The 16,830-nt window shown below is 35.2% G+C and overlaps 1 long non-coding RNA gene across 5 annotated transcripts in view; it reads right to left on the bottom strand.

Moving 5' to 3' along the window:
* The window catches only part of LOC140620150 (uncharacterized), a 145,622-nt gene that overhangs the window by 95,964 nt on the left and 32,828 nt on the right, over positions 1 to 16,830 (bottom strand). For all 5 annotated transcript variants that reach the window (XR_012019897.1, XR_012019898.1, XR_012019896.1 and 2 more), the window contains exon 2: positions 9,783 to 9,828. This is a non-coding gene — a long non-coding RNA (uncharacterized lncRNA). The remainder of the gene's footprint in view (positions 1 to 9,782; positions 9,829 to 16,830) is intronic.

Genomic DNA, 16,830 nt, shown 5'->3' with positions numbered 1-16,830 from the left:
TCAACAAGAGGACTTAACAATCCTCAATATATATGCTCCGAATGTGGGAGCTGCCAAATATATAAATCAATTATTAACCAAAGTGAAGAAATACTTAGATAATAATACACTTATACTTGGTGACTTCAATCTAGCTCTTTCTATACTCGATAGGTCTTCTAAGCAAAACATCTCCAAAGAAACGAGAGCTTTAAATGATACACTGGACCAGATGGATTTCACAGATATCTACAGAACTTTACATCCAAACTCAACTGAATACACATTCTTCTCAAGCGCACATGGAACTTTCTCCAGAATAGACCACATATTGGGTCACAAATCGGGTCTGAACCGATACCAAAAGATTGGGATTGTCCCCTGCATATTCTCGGACCATAATGCCTTGAAATTAGAACTAAATCACAACAAGAAGTTTGGAAGGACCTCAAACACATGGAGGTTAAGGACCATCCTGCTAAAAGATAAAAGGGTCAACCAGGAAATTAAGGAAGAATTAAAAAGATTCATGGAAACTAATGAGAATGAAGATACAACCGTTCAAAATCTTTGGGATGCAGCAAAAGCAGTCCTAAGGGGGAAATACATCGCAATACAAGCATCCATTCAAAAACTGGAAAGAACTCAAATACAAAAGCTAACCTTACACATAAAGGAGCTAGAGAAAAAACAGCAAATAGATCCTACACCCAAGAGAAGAAGGGAGTTAATAAAGATTCGAGCAGAACTCAACGAAATCGAGACCAGAAGAACTGTGGAACAGATCAACAGAACCAGGAGTTGGTTCTTTGAAAGAATTAATAAGATAGATAAACCATTAGCCAGCCTTATTAAAAAGAAGAAAGAGAAGACTCAAATTAATAAAATCATGAATGAGAAAGGAGAGATCACTACCAACACCAAGGAAATACAAACGATTTTAAAAACATATTATGAACAGCTATACGCCAATAAATTAGGCAATCTAGAAGAAATGGACGCATTCCTGGAAAGCCACAAACTACCAAAACTGGAACAGGAAGAAATAGAAAACCTGAACAGGCCAATAACCAGGGAGGAAATTGAAGCAGTCATCAAAAACCTCCCAAGACACAAGAGTCCAGGGCCAGATGGCTTCCCAGGAGAATTTTATCAAACGTTTAAAGAAGAAATCATACCTATTCTCCTAAAGCTGTTTGGAAAGATAGAAAGAGATGGAGTACTTCCAAATTCGTTCTATGAAGCCAGCATCACCTTAATTCCAAAGCCAGACAGAGACCCCGCCAAAAAGGAGAATTACAGACCAATATCCCTGATGAACATGGATGCAAAAATTCTCAACAAGATACTGGCCAATAGGATCCAACAGTACATTAAGAAAATTATTCACCATGACCAAGTAGGATTTATCCCTGGGACACAAGGCTGGTTCAACACCCGTAAAACAATCAATGTGATTCATCATATCAGCAAGAGAAAAACCAAGAACCATATGATCCTCTCATTGGATGCAGAGAAAGCATTTGACAAAATACAGCATCCATTCCTGATCAAAACTCTTCAGAGTGTAGGGATAGAGGGAACATTCCTCGACATCTTAAAAGCCATCTATGAAAAGCCCACAGCAAATATCATTCTCAATGGGGAAGCACTGGGAGCCTTTCCCCTAAGATCAGGAACAAGACAGGGATGTCCACTCTCACCACTGCTATTCAACATAGTACTGGAAGTCCTAGCCTCAGCAATCAGACAACAAAAAGACATTAAAGGCATTCAAATTGGCAAAGAAGAAGTCAAACTCTCCCTCTTTGCCGATGACATGATACTCTACATAGAAAACCCAAAAGTCTCCACCCCAAGATTGCTAGAACTCATACAGCAATTCGGTAGCGTGGCAGGATACAAAATCAATGCCCAGAAGTCAGTGGCATTTCTATACACAAACAATGAGACTGAAGAAAGAGAAATTAAGGAGTCAATCCCATTTACAATTGCACCCAAAAGCATAAGATACCTAGGAATAAACCTCACCAAAGATGTAAAGGATCTATACCCTCAAAACTATAGAACACTTCTGAAAGAAATTGAGGAAGACACAAAGAGATGGAAAAATATTCCATGCTCATGGATTGGCAGAATTAATATTGTGAAAATGTCAATGTTACCCAGGGCAATATACACGTTTAATGCAATCCCTATCAAAATACCATGGACTTTCTTCAGAGAGTTAGAACAAATTATTTTAAGATTTGTGTGGAATCAGAAAAGACCCCGAATAGCCAGGGGAATTTTAAAAAAGAAAACCATATCTGGGGGCATCACAATGCCAGATTTCAGGTTGTACTACAAAGCTGTGGTCATCAAGACAGTGTGGTACTGGCACAAAAACAGACACATAGATCAGTGGAACAGAATAGAGAATCCAGAAGTGGACCCTGAACTTTATGGGCAACTAATATTCGATAAAGGAGGAAAGACTATCCATTGGAAGAAAGACAGTCTCTTCAATAAATGGTGCTGGGAAAATTGGACATCCACATGCAGAAGAATGAAACTAGACCACTCTCTTTCACCATACACAAAGATAAACTCAAAATGGATGAAAGATCTAAATGTGAGACAAGATTCCATCAAAATCCTAGAGAAGAACACAGGCAACACCCTTTTTGAACTCGGCCATAGTAACTTCTTGCAAGATACATCCACGAAGGCAAAAGAAACAAAAGCAAAAATGAACTATTGGGACTTCATCAAGATAAGAAGCTTTTGCACAGCAAAGGATACAGTCAACAAAACTCAAAGACAACCTACAGAATGGGAGAAGATATTTGCAAATGACATATCAGATAAAGGGCTAGTTTCCAAGATCTATAAAGAACTTATTAAACTCAACAGCAAAGAAACAAACAATCCAATCATGAAATGGGCAAAAGACATGAACAGAAATCTCACAGAGGAAGACATAGACATGGCCAACATGCATATGAGAAAATGCTCTGCATCACTTGCCATCAGGGAAATACAAATCAAAACTACAATGAGATCCCACCTCACACCAGTGAGAATGGGGAAAATTAACAAGGCAGGAAACAACAAATGTTGGAGAGGATGCGGAGAAAAGGGAACCCTCTTACACTGTTGGTGGGAATGTGAACTGGTGCAGCCACTCTGGAAAACTGTGTGGAGGTTCCTCAAACAGTTAAAAATATACCTGCCCTACGACCCAGCAATTGCACTGTTGGGGATTTACCCCAAAGATACAAATGCAATGAAACGCCGGGACACCTGCACCCCGATGTTTCTAGCAGCAATGGCCACTATAGCCAAACTGTGGAAGGAGCCTCGGTGTCCAACGAAAGATGAATGGATAAAGAAGATGTGGTTTATGTATACAATGGAATATTACTCAGCTATTAGAAATGACAAATACCCACCATTTGCTTCAACGTGGATGGAACTGGAGGGTATTATGCTGAGTGAAGTAAGTCAGTCGGAGAAGGACAAACATTATATGTTCTCATTCATTTGGGGAATATAAATAATAGTGAAAGGGAAAATAAGGGAAGGGAGAAGAAATGGGTGGGAAATATCAGAAAGGGAGACAGAACGTAAAGACTGCTAACTCTGGGAAACGAACTAGGGGTGGTAGAAGGGGAGGAGGGCGGGGGGTGGGAGTGAATGGGTGACGGGCACTGGGTGTTATTCTGTATGTTAGTAAATTGAACACCAATAAAAAAAAAAAAAAATCACTCTATTTTCCTGGAATGTATATGTCATTTATGGTGTAGCAAAAGGTTTGCATGTTTTTCATAAAGTGTTTTTTTTTTCTGTTCCAGGATCCCACCCAGTATACCACATTATATAAAGTTATTGTTTTCTTAGGCTCCTCTTGATTGTTAGTATCTCAGACTTCCCTTGCTCTTGATGATCTTTACAGTTTTGAAGAGTACTGGCCAGATGTTTTTCAGGATGTGCCTCTGGAATTTGTCTCATGTTGTTTTTTTTCTCATGAGAAGACCGCTTTTATGGATTTGGGTGAGGCACACCACAGAGGCAAAGTATCATTTTCATTACATCATTTCAAAGATACATATTATCAATATTATTCATGACTGTTGGTGATGATTTTAATCACCTGAGGTAGAGTCTGTCAGATTTTTTCCATTATAAAGTTACTCTGTGTTTTTCCCCTTTCCATACTGTAGACTTTGGAAAGAAAGCACTCTCTGCAGCCTACAGCTAAGAAATGGAAGGTTACACTCTCCTCCTAGAAGGCAGAGTATGTACATAAATTATTTTAAATTTGCCTGCACAGAACATTTGTCTCTTCTCCCCTATTTATTAATTTATTCAACTATTTATTTATATCAGTATGATTATGAATATTTAAATTGGGGGGCTATAAATTAATACTACACTATTTTGTTGTTCACAGTAATTTAGCTTTGGCATAGATCGCTCCTTAGTTCAACTTTGATGCTCCTTTGAGTGATTATTTTTTAAACAAACATGAAGTGACACAATGAAGCCCTCTATGGTAGGTAATAACCTCCCTCCCAAAATACTAGGGATGCCTTCAAAAAGCATATATACCTCCCTGTGTTCTTCCCTCACTCTGGCTCGTGTGTGTTTGTGTGTGTGTGTGTGTGTGTGTGTTTTCCTCCTGTTTCTTCTTAGTATTTTATAGCCATTACTTACTTCTCCTATTGTCAGGCTCAGGGCCAAATAATAACCCAGCAAGAACAAATGTGCCTCAGAATAATAGAAAACTCTATCTCTTCTCTAGATCTCAGCAGTCGTCTCAAATTCTTCCTGTGGTTCAGCTTAGTAGATTATTGTGGCATAACTAAGTTTTATAATTCAGTGCCAAGGGCAAACTGAAAAACACTAAAAAGAAAAGATGTCTTCTATATGCTCTTCTATAAGGACAAATAATCATGTCAACTTTTATTTAGCTTTGTACAGTGATCTGAGTAGAACCTTTTATATCTTGCTGGAACTCATAAATGTTTTGGCACAAGAGTTCTGTAACCTTGGGTCAGCTACAATGGTGTTAGCATGTGTTTAGTAAAGTTGGCAGATAGTCCAGGGGAGGAAAAATATCAACACTAAATGTAATGTTGGCATCTAAGACTCATGTTTCCCTTGAGGCCTAAGAGTAAACATAGTTCCTGAAGACAAAATATTTAAATAATGAACATAGTTTTACACGGGAATTTGGAATTAATACATTGATATATTTTGTACTGCTGAAGAATTGAAAACATCAACCATTATTCTAAGTATTAGGCAGTTCATATTACGCATTGACACCTTTTAAAAACCAACAAGCAACCGATTTCTGATAGCCTGGTTGTTAAAATAAAAGGAATAAAACTTAAAAGTGAGATTATTTTTTTCTCTATAGAACAGGAGAGAGAAATCAGTGACTTCCCTCCATTCTTATATTCTAGACAAACTCCTTAATCTGGAAAAACTCCCATTCTTTTTCCTAACTTTCCTAATGTGTTTAGCCAGAGTTAAATGACGTTTTATTAATCAGTAGTTGCACATTCGATTGCTTTATGCTAGCCAGCAATAGCAAAATTAATTGCAAATATCTTTAAATACATTTCTTTGCTTGAATGACAACATAAAATGTGCTATTTTAGCAGGACCTGATAATAATTAATATTTTAATTATTTTATTTATTCATATATTTAAGTGTATATGTCAAAATCCAATTGTATTTATTCAATGTGTTTAACTCATACCTAGCATCTTTTATTGTGGTGCCTATCTAAATTTAAGTGTTTCCACATTGACTATAGCTTGGTGCTGATTAGCAACCAATACTTCTATTTGACTTGTCCTGTGGTATTTTCACTTTCCAAGTCTTTGTCTTCCTCATGTCGTGTCTAAATAGCAGAGGGATTTCTCTCTGTTATTTCTATCTAATTATCCTAAAGTGTCATTAGCAGTTTTCTAAAGTTTCTTAAAGTTCCAATAGTTCAGTCACATTTATATTTTAAAAAATTTAAATATGATATAAAACAGTTTTTTAAATTGAGTGTTAGAAACATGTATTTTCTCACAACACCTATTATAATAGCTATGAGTTCAGAAATGTAAGCAAGTCTTATACCCAATCTTTACTGGTCTACCTTATGGGCCAATATTTAGAAATTCAAATGTATTGCTTTCTTCCAGTCACTAGGATCTTTCAGGATTTCTGAAAGTACTCAAGTGATGACTATGCCTTCCTGAACTTTGAGGTATCACACTTGTAAGTGACATAAAACCCAAAATAATAAAAGGAGTTTCCTGTATTTTTTGTATTCCGTTCACTGGTCCTTTCTGCAACTACATAGCAGCAAGTTCAAATCACTGCCTTCAGAAAAGTTATGCAAGTAAAAATGCAAAGAGAATGAAAATTTCTTTAAACCAAGTTAGTCAACAGCCTTTCAAAATAGTTGGGAAGATACAATTGTCTTGAGAATGAGAGAAAATTAAAAAATACATTTGTGAAGGTGGTATTTTAATCTAAAAATTAGAGACGACAAAATCTCTCTTGATTTTACTTATAAATAATAGCTCTGAAAATAATAGAAGGCAGACTAATCAAGATCCTGCTTCTAGTTACTGGGGGAAGGTAAGAATAACAATGATGTAATATATCCAAAGCCTTTTCTATAATACAGTCCTACTCTTAGAAATGTGAAGTTTTGCAATAATTTTATCCTACCAGCTGATGGGAGGACATTCTTCCCACTCCAGTTCCCTCTAGCCATCTGTCTCATGAAAAAAATAAAATAAAAATAAAAAGAAATACAGAGTCAACAGAGGTCAAGCCTTCAAAGAAATAGATTAGGGACACTGCAACTAAGGAAGGTTGTGGGGGGTAGAAGGATAGAGGGAATAACTATATCACGAAAGAAACATTTGTGAAAGTTACAACCCCAAGAAGCAGACCACAAAAACATTAAAATTTAATGGTAATATTAGAGAATGCTCCCTCTCCCTCACACTCTCCACCACATCAATATGACTCCATTATAATAACAGTGGATTTTTGTTGAAAGAACATCAAACACAAAGTCTTTTGAGGAGGAGTACTTAGGGAAGCCCAAAGTTAAGAATGAGGACAAAAACAAGGTCACTAGAGGAATCTGAAATCTTTGACACCTACAACTACAGCAAACATTGAACAAAGCCCAACTTCTAGTCATAGTAATAAAATTTTTTGCACCTAATGCCTATGTATTTCAATCTCTTATCTGATGCGAGTCTCACTTTCAATAAAAGATACAAGGCATAGCAAAGCATGCTAAAAATCTGAAGGAAAAAAAGCAATCATACCATCAGACTCAGTATAACAATTATGTTGGATTACTCAGGTAATTTAATATAACTATGATTGATATTTTAAAAGCTCCAATGTAAAATTATATACAAGATAAGCCAGTTCATCAAAGAAATGAAAAACATAAGAAGGAATTAGATGAGAATGCTAGAAACCAAAAAGAATAAAATAGAAATGATGACCTTCAATGGACTTATTACTGGAATCAACACAGTCACAGAAAAAGTCCATGAACTTGAAGATAGGGCAACAGAAATAATGAAAACCAAAAGAAATACTCAAAATGGAATCAGAAAAGAGATCAAAGAACTGAAGGACAATGTAAAACTATGTAATACTCATAATTTGAATCCTTGATGCTAGAAAATGAGAGAATGGAACAGAGGACATATTTTAAAAATAACTAATAATTTTCCAAAGGTAGTGGCAGATACCAAATTGTAAATGCAATAAGTTATAATAATAAGCAAGAAAAATTGCTAAAAATTAAAGAAATAAAAATAAAAATGAAATAAGAAAGAGAGAGAGAGAGAAAGATCTTGAAAGCATCAGATCTTGAAAGCATCCATGGGGGATAAGACACAGAGAAACTAAGTAAGAATTGCAATGCAGTTCTTATTAAAATGGATTCAAGCCAGCAAAAAGAAAGGAAGAAAAAAAGGAAGAAATGAAGAAAGGATGAAAGAAGGAAAGAGAGCGGGAGAGAGAAAGAAAGAGGAAAATTTCTATACCCAGAAAAATTATCTTTCAACAGAAAGGAGACATAAAGACTTTCTCTAACAAACAAAAACAAATATGATTTATTGCCAACACACCTATTTTATAAGAAATGTTAAGAGAAGCTCTTCATGCTAAAAAGAATGTGATATAGGCCAGAAACTTGAATCTATAGAAAACAAAAAGATGGTAAATAGAATAAAGATGAAATATAGTGCTTTTAATGCCATTCTATTTATAAAGAAAAAAATACAGTGAGGTGATAACAATAGTAATGTATTATTTGCTTACAGCATGTGTAAAAATAAAATGTATGACTACAATGGCACAAGGACTGAGACAGATGAATAGGGAATATATTGCTATGATATAATTCATGTGGAATTGTATACTATTTTTTGAAAGGTGCCCCAGATTACTAACAATGTATATTGTAAACCTCAGGAAATTGATTAAAGAGAAGTCAATGGAGGAGATGGAATTGAATCATAAAAAATCCTCAATTAAATCTAGAGGGACATAGAGGAAAATATAGAAAAAATGCAATGAAAAAATACACCAATGAGGATAATTAATTTTAAACCAACTATTTGAATTACCAGTTTACATGTGACTATCTAAACATACTAAAAGAAATTTTCAGCTTTGATTTAAAAAGCAAGGCTTATACTGTCTATAAGAGACTTACTGTAAACATAAAACTTAAATCTGCTAAAAATAAAAGGAAGGAGAAATAGATTTCACAATTATAGTTGACTGATTTTTGACAAAAAGGTGAAGGAAATTCAATGGAGAAAGGATAGTCCTTTCACGAAAATTTCCTTTCTTTCTTTTATTTTTTAAGATTTTATCTATTTATTCATGAGAGACACACACAGAGAGAGGCAGAGACATAGGCAGAGGGAGAGGAAGCGGGCTCCATGCAGGGAGCCTAATATGGGACTCAATCCCATATTGAATTCTAACAAAGCATCTACAATAATTTAGCACAACACAAACACCAAGATGGCTGTAGAAAACATTTTACACATGTCAACCCATCTCCCAGTCTGTCACAGCTCAGTGTAGCTGAGGTTCTGGCTGGCTCCAGGGAAACATAGAATCGTATACTCCAGGAAGCTGGATCTGCTAGAGTTGGTGTTGGTAAAAACTGTGAGTGAGGCTAAGGATATGTGTACATGGTGGTGGTGAGAGCTACTGTGGTCCTTTGTGGCAAAGGCTGTTCTGGTCCTTCCGATTTCCTTTTCTCCCATGAGTGGAAGTCATGGCTTAGAGGATCCCTCTTGGACTTTGAGTCCAGGGTGCAGGCTTGTATATGAGGGCAGTGGTAGTGCTACTGTCCAGTGTAGGCACTAGTGGGGTGGCTATGGAGCCAAGTGCTGGTCATGTACATGGTTCTTCTAGGGCTAGGATGAGGGATGGTGGCTCTAGCCTCATAAAAGTATAACACTGGATCCCTCTCCATAGGGCTAGTGGCATGGACTCTAGGGACCTCTCCCAGCTGAAGTAAGTGGCAGCGAAGGACTCTATGTGTTTTTGGTGGTGAAAGCTATCAGTTCCCACATTGGTAGCAAAGACTACTAGAGCCCTCCTGCTCTGTTTTCTTCAGTGGGGGGAGATCATGGCCTGGGGCACCACTCTATGAACAATTGCGTGAATTCTTTTAAACATTCTGAAGGAGAATTAATATCAAATCTCAAACTATTCCCAAAAATCTAAGAAGCAGAAATACTTCCAACTTACTTTTATGAGGCCAGCATCATCCTAATACCAACACCAGAGAAGGACACTACAAGAAAAAACTATAAGTCAGTACCCTTGATGAATATAAATGTAAAAATCCTCAATAAAATTTGATAGTACATTGAAAGTATCATATACCATAAGCAAATGAGCTTTATCCCTGTGATGCAAAACTGGTTAACATTGCAAATTAATTGATGTGATAAAATACATTAACATAAAAAGAAAAACCGCATGATCATCTCAAAAAATGCAGAAACAGCAAAAATGACAAAAGTTCAATATCCATTCTTTATTGAAACTCTCAAGTCTACAGACTATAAACTCTTATGTCTCCAAGGAACTTGACCTTAACACAAGAAAGGCCATATATGGCAAGGCCACATCTAATATAATTGGGGAAAACTCAAAGCTCTCTAAGATCTATTATAAGGCAAGGATGACCAATCTTGCCATATCTTTTCAATAAAGATATAGAACAATTAGACTAAACAAACAAATATTCATATCCAAAAAGAAAGAAGTAAAATTATATCTATTAGAATATGAAATAGTCATATATGTGCAAAATTCTAACGATTTCTTTGAAAAAAGTTAGAATAAATAAATTTAGTAAAGTTTCCAGATACAAATTCAACATCCAGAAATCTGCTGTATTTTTAAACACAATTAATTATCTGAAAAGAGAATTTAAAAAATTCTTCACTCACAATATCAACAAAAGAAATAAAATCCTTAGAAGTAAAGTTAACCAAACAGGTGAAAGACTTATACACTGAAAATTAAAAATATTGCTTTAAAAAATTAAAGAGGATACAAATAAATGAAAAGACATCCTATGTTCATGAATTGCATGAGTTAGTATATCTAAAAGCCCATAATACCCAAAGTGACCTATGGATTCAATATAATCTCTTCTTAAATCCTAATTTCAATTTTTATATATTTCTAAAAATCCTAAAATTCATATAAAGCCACAATGAACCCTGAATGTCAAAAAATTCTTGAGCAAAAACAAAACTAGAGGCACCATGCTTCTTGATTTCAAAATATATTACAATGTTGTAGTAATCAAAACAGTGTGGTGCTGCCGTAAAAACAGACATATACACCAATGAAAGAATACAGAGCTCATAAATAAATCCACATGTCTATAGTCAATTGGTCTTCTACAACAACGACAGGAACAAACAATGGGGAAATGAATTCTTCAATAAATGGTATTGGAAAACTGGATATCCTCATGCAAAAAAGATGTGGGTGTCCTTAACTTACACCAACACAAAAATGAATTCAAAATGAATTAAATACGAATGAAACCATGAGTCTAAAATAATATCTGAAACCATACAACTACTGACATTGATGTGGGCAATGATTTCTTGATATGACAGCAAGAATACAGGCAACAGAAGCAAAAGTAGTCAAGTAGGATTATATCAAACTAAAATGCTTCTGCACATAAATGAAACAATCAACAGACTAAAAGCAACATACAGAATGGGATAAAATATTTGCAAACCATATATCTGCATGAGATTAATATAAAAGATATGTAAGAAACTCATAGGGACGCTTGGGTGGCTCTGCCATTGAGTGTCTGCCGTCAGCTCAGGGCATGATCCCAGGATCCCAGAATCAAGTCCCACATCAGGCTCCCTGCATGGAGCCTGCTTCTCCCTCTGCTTATGTCTCTGCCTTGCTCTCTGTCTCTCATAAATAAATAAAAAAATCTTAAAAAAAAAGAAACTCATACAACTCAATAGCAAATAATCTAAATAAGAAATCTGAAGAAACACTTCTTTAAAGAAAAAATACAAATGGTACCAGGTATGTGAAAAGGTATTCAAAATCACTAACATCAGGAAGATGCAAATTAAAACCACAATGAAATATTAGTTCACATCTTTTAGACTGTTTATTATCAGAAAGACCAAAGATAACAAGTGTTGGTGATGATGTAGAGAAATTGGAATCCTGATGTGCCATCACATCAATGTTAACTGGCACAGCCTTTATGTAAAATGAGTTTTCTCCAAAAATTTAAAAAGTGATACCATACTATCCATTAATCACAGTTGTAGGTATGCATCTGAAGGAAACAAAATTAACATCTCAAAGATATATCTTCACTCCCATGTTCATTTCAAGATTATGCTCAATAACCAAATGTGGAAAAAAACTAATAATTGTCATAGAATGAATGAAGAAAATGTGGCAACTATATTCATACTTATGTACCATGGAATATTATCCAATCTTTAAAAGAGGGATGTCCTGGCCTTTATGACAATATATATGAATACATACAAGTGTAGTAAGGTAGATACAGAAAGACAGATACTACATGATACCTCTTATATGAGGAATCTAAAATAGTCGAACTCACAGAAGCAGAGAAATAATGGTTATTTCCAGAGGTTGGGAGGTGAAAGATAAGGGGAGATGTTTGTCGGTTCAAAGTTTCAGTTATGCAAAATAAAAAAGTTCTAGAAATCTGATGTAAAACAATGTGACAATAATTCAAAATACTGTATTATTTTAGATTTGTTAAGAGATTAAATCTTAGCTGTCCTATCCCCCAAAAGGGGAAAAAAATTACTACGTTGGATGGAGAGGTAATGGATATGTTGCCTTCATTTTGTTTATTTCATAGTATACACATATTTCAAATCATCAAGTTTTATATCCTAAATATGTATAATTATTGTCAATTATGACTCAATAAAGTTGGGGGGAGTAAACTCCACTGATAAGTCATACTAACTTCATATTGACATCATATAACTCCTGATAAGATATATCTACAGAACTACATTCTGGCAGTGGTTTCTTTCTGTCTTTTCATTGGTATATGCCAAGTATGTAGAAAATATTGAATCTGGTAAATATTCAATATTTGTTTAATGAAAGGTTTAACTATACATATATTGAAGGGTAACATTTTATGCTTATTTAAAAAATAAATCAGAAATTAATTTCATGATAATATCACATTATTCCCCTTCAGAACACAGAACATAAAAAACTGGATCTCCAGATAAGCATGTGCACATGCTTACTCACACACACGCTTCAAAGAATTTTTTTGAGACAGCATCATATATTCCTAGGCAAATATATAATTAATAGCAACTTCAATCAAATCCAGTGCAATTCCCTTGGGACATTATATTGTAAAGGGGGAGTTTTTTCAAGATGACTGTTGAAACTCATTTACTTCTTCTTTTATCCTGAACCTCATTTAACTAAGAAAATAAGTGTTTTCTAGGAATCTTAGAAAAGATGTTTAAATTCCCTAATTAAAAACCTTCTTACAAAGAATACCAGAGAAAATATTTTAAAATAAGTGGAATATCAGATCCACCACTTGTTAACAATGTAAACTTGTTTTAAATATATATATATATATTTAAGATTTTATTTATTTATTCATGAGACACAGAGAGAGAGAAGCAGAGACATAGGCAGAAAGAAGCAGGCTCCATACAGGAAGCTCAATGTGGGACTCCATCCCCAGACTCCGGGATCACGCCCTGAGCCAAAGGCAGATGCTCAACCACTGAGCCACCCAGGCATCCCAACAAAGTAAACTTGTACAACTTTGATAACCTTTATGGATTTCAGTTTCCCTTTTGGTATAGCAGCAACAACTGTCCCTACAGTCTTTGTGGGGACTGAACATGATAATATATGTATAGATCTTAGAAAGCTAATTGGAATATTTTAAGTTTATTAGATAGATAATCCACTAAAAGAAACAAAAATGGCAAAAACAGAATTTTAAAAAATGTTACGGTGAAAAAGAAACATGAAGAAATCTGGTTTAAACAAACAAACATGGAAAAGGAGTAGATAATAAAATTGACCCTGCTACATATAAAATTAGTGAGATGAAAGAAAGGGTTATTTTTCCTAATTGCCAAAGGAAAAAAAAATAAAACAAAAGTTATACAATTAACTTGCTTCAAGGATTTCAACTATTCTTTAACAGAGTAACAAAGAATAGAATTGAGAAAATACATGGAAAAAAAAAGAAAATATACATGTAGACCTATTCCACTGCCAAACTAAGGACTGACACAACAGGAAAACCAATTATAATCCTATAATCTTCCAGGAGGAATGGGAGAATTTATTTTCTAAAGACAAGAGCCAGCAAAGTACAACCATAGCCCCTGGGCTGCATGATTTTGTAAATAAAGTTGCACTGAGACACAGGCAAACCCACTCATTTGCATATTGTCTATGGCTGCTTTCATACTACAAAGGCAGAAACTGAGTAGTAGCTACAGAAATTATCCAATTTACAAGGCCTAACAACCCATTTACTATCTGACTCTTTGTAGGAGCAGTTGACCAACCTTGCTCTAAGGAATGCGATATCCTCAGCTTTGAGACTAGATACTAGCAGACAATGAAGGAAAAAGGCCTTCAGAATTCTACAGGTTTTGAAACTATTACAAGATAAAAACAACTCTTAAACACATAAGGGAAAACTGACAAACCCATAGTCAACTTGGAGAATGTTCATACATATATTCCATATATTAAAGGAAATCACAAGGAAAATAGGCAAGGATATAGAAGATTGAAACATATTTTTCAACAAAAGAAAAAAATCTGAAACTCTAGATCGATAAAACCAAAATCTCTCTTTGAAAAGAGTATTAAAGTAGATAATTTTCTTGAAAGACTGAAGAATCAGGAAGAAATATCAAATACTAAGCATCTACTTATCAAACCCTGACAAAAACCTTTATGTAGTAGCGTGGTAGATATTGTCATTTTTGGGCTGCATTCCATCCAATCCCCTTTGTCATTCCATCCAATCCCCTTTGTAATAGTTCCTAAAGTTCCCTTCTGGAAATTAGCTTTCTTTTATTCAATGAAGATCATTAGAGATAGTATAGGCCTCTTTGTACGGAAGCAGGAATCAGATCCTTCGTTTCCCCATTACATTTTAAGAAGGTAAGATCTTTAGCCCAAAGACTAATTGGTGTGAAAAATAAAGCAGCAGGCAGCTCTTTGTACAATTGCCATTCATAATTTGTTACTGTTCTTCAAAGAGGAAATACATCCAAATAATAGACTCTTGAGATAGATCATTCTCTATAGATTCTCTGGTCAGATTTCAAGAGATCAGACGAGATTGCGCGCGTTCCGGGTGGTATGGCCGTAGACTCTGGTCAGATTTCAAACTCTGTCTTAGATTCACTTCTGACACAGGCCCTTGGTGCACTGGGGTTAACTTTATAACGCCCTCCAAAGTACTGATTTCATAAGAATGAAATCTTGCCAAGGACCTCAGCCATCTCGCCCAAGCCTGCATCCTTCTCTTCTCCTGCGAACCGTCATTTCCAGGGACTGACCTTTTCTTCTAGTTCTATTATCTTGCTTGGCTAAGTTCCCAAAATGACTGGATCTTTATGACTCTCTAATGATGCTTTGACCTCTGCAGATATGCAATCTATTCTGCTTCCACCAAAATTGATGCCCTTTGTTCTTAAACATTACCTGGGTTCAAGTGGATTGGATGTACTGTGGCTCTGTTTGGACTCATCCTTGGTGTCTTCCTGAAGATACTACTCGGCTCCCACTTCCTGAGTCTCAGCTCCTTTTTTCTCTGCTTCTTCTCCCTTTGGCTGTGTTCTTCAGTGACACCCAGCACACCAAGAGGCTGATGGCACCATATATTGTGTTCTTATGCCAATCCCCTCCTGGATGCCACTCTTAAGAGAAGTATATAGGGGAAAGAGTGGAAGACTATATCTCTATTAATCACCTCTGCTAGTTAAATTAAAACTTTTCCCTTAGACAAGCTTACTATACACATGAATATACAAATGAATAAAATTTTTAGTTTGAAACTCTGTTACTATAGAGTTTTCTAATTTTTTTACAATTAGATCTTGCATAAAAATTGAGCTCTATAGATTGAAAGACTGGCATCAAAAAAAAAACTGGCATCAAAACTATAAACAAAGGATAATGATGCATTTGAAGCCTCCACTTATAGATCTAGTAAATACATGTTTATTTCTTAATCTCTTTATTTTTTAGTATATGAGATTTATAGCACGTTATCAAACACCACAGGTGATACTGAAATCAGAGATGTTTTAAACATCTCAAATGTAAATGAGAGAAAAGAGTTAAAGAACATGAACTGTAAAGTAAAATGGGTAAAAATAAGAAATGGATAAAACTGGGTAAAAAGCCATAGATTATTAATTTAAGAAAAAATAAAAGTAAGCATTACTGAAAAGCATGGATTTGGATATGACTTACAGATGGATGTTTGATGTGATTTATATTATCATAATTAGACTAATAATATACTAAGAGTGCATAGCGGGCATGGTGCTACATTCTTTGTGGGACCTTATCTATTCCTTATAGCAACCCTAAGTAAAATTTGTTTTAATCTGATTTACTCATAAGGTCACAGAACCAGAACATGATAGAACTTGAATTTGAAGTCTGATGCTCTTCTGATGGTCTGAATATATGAGCTCATGTATTTGACCCCTACATTCATATACCTTTTATGATTTACTAGACACTTTCTATGAATCATGACTAATCCTATGGAGGTAAATCAAAGTTTTATACCTGATATGCCCCAACTGGTTATAGGCATACAGAAATATGTTGTAGCCTCCCTACACTCAGCAAACTTGAAGGGACATAGGTTTGCTAGAACCCCTGGACTTGGTTTCTGTCAATAGGAAATATGCCATGGAGGACAGAGCACAGCACAGGCATATGAGCAATCTATAATCTTCAAGAAGAATACATACATGCGAGCTATTCTTAATGCCCTGAGCATGGCAGAGAAGATGCTCTCTTATATGGACATCTACATCAATATTTAGATGTAAAATGTACTATTGCCCACCACCCACAAGGAACTGGATCCCTCTGCAAAAGGGATTTAAGTTTTCAGGTTCCATAGATCACAGAAGACATCCACAAGAAAGAGCCACAGTCAGGTGAAGGAATGAGTGGAAGAAGTGTCTTGTGACCTGCAAGCTATGTGTGGTAT

Source organism: Canis lupus, chromosome 28, assembly GCF_048164855.1.
Source record: "Canis lupus baileyi chromosome 28, mCanLup2.hap1, whole genome shotgun sequence".
Taxonomy (NCBI): domain Eukaryota; kingdom Metazoa; phylum Chordata; class Mammalia; order Carnivora; family Canidae; genus Canis; species Canis lupus.
Note: the sequence above shows the minus strand (reverse complement) of the source record. Positions and strands in the feature narration are given on the sequence as shown.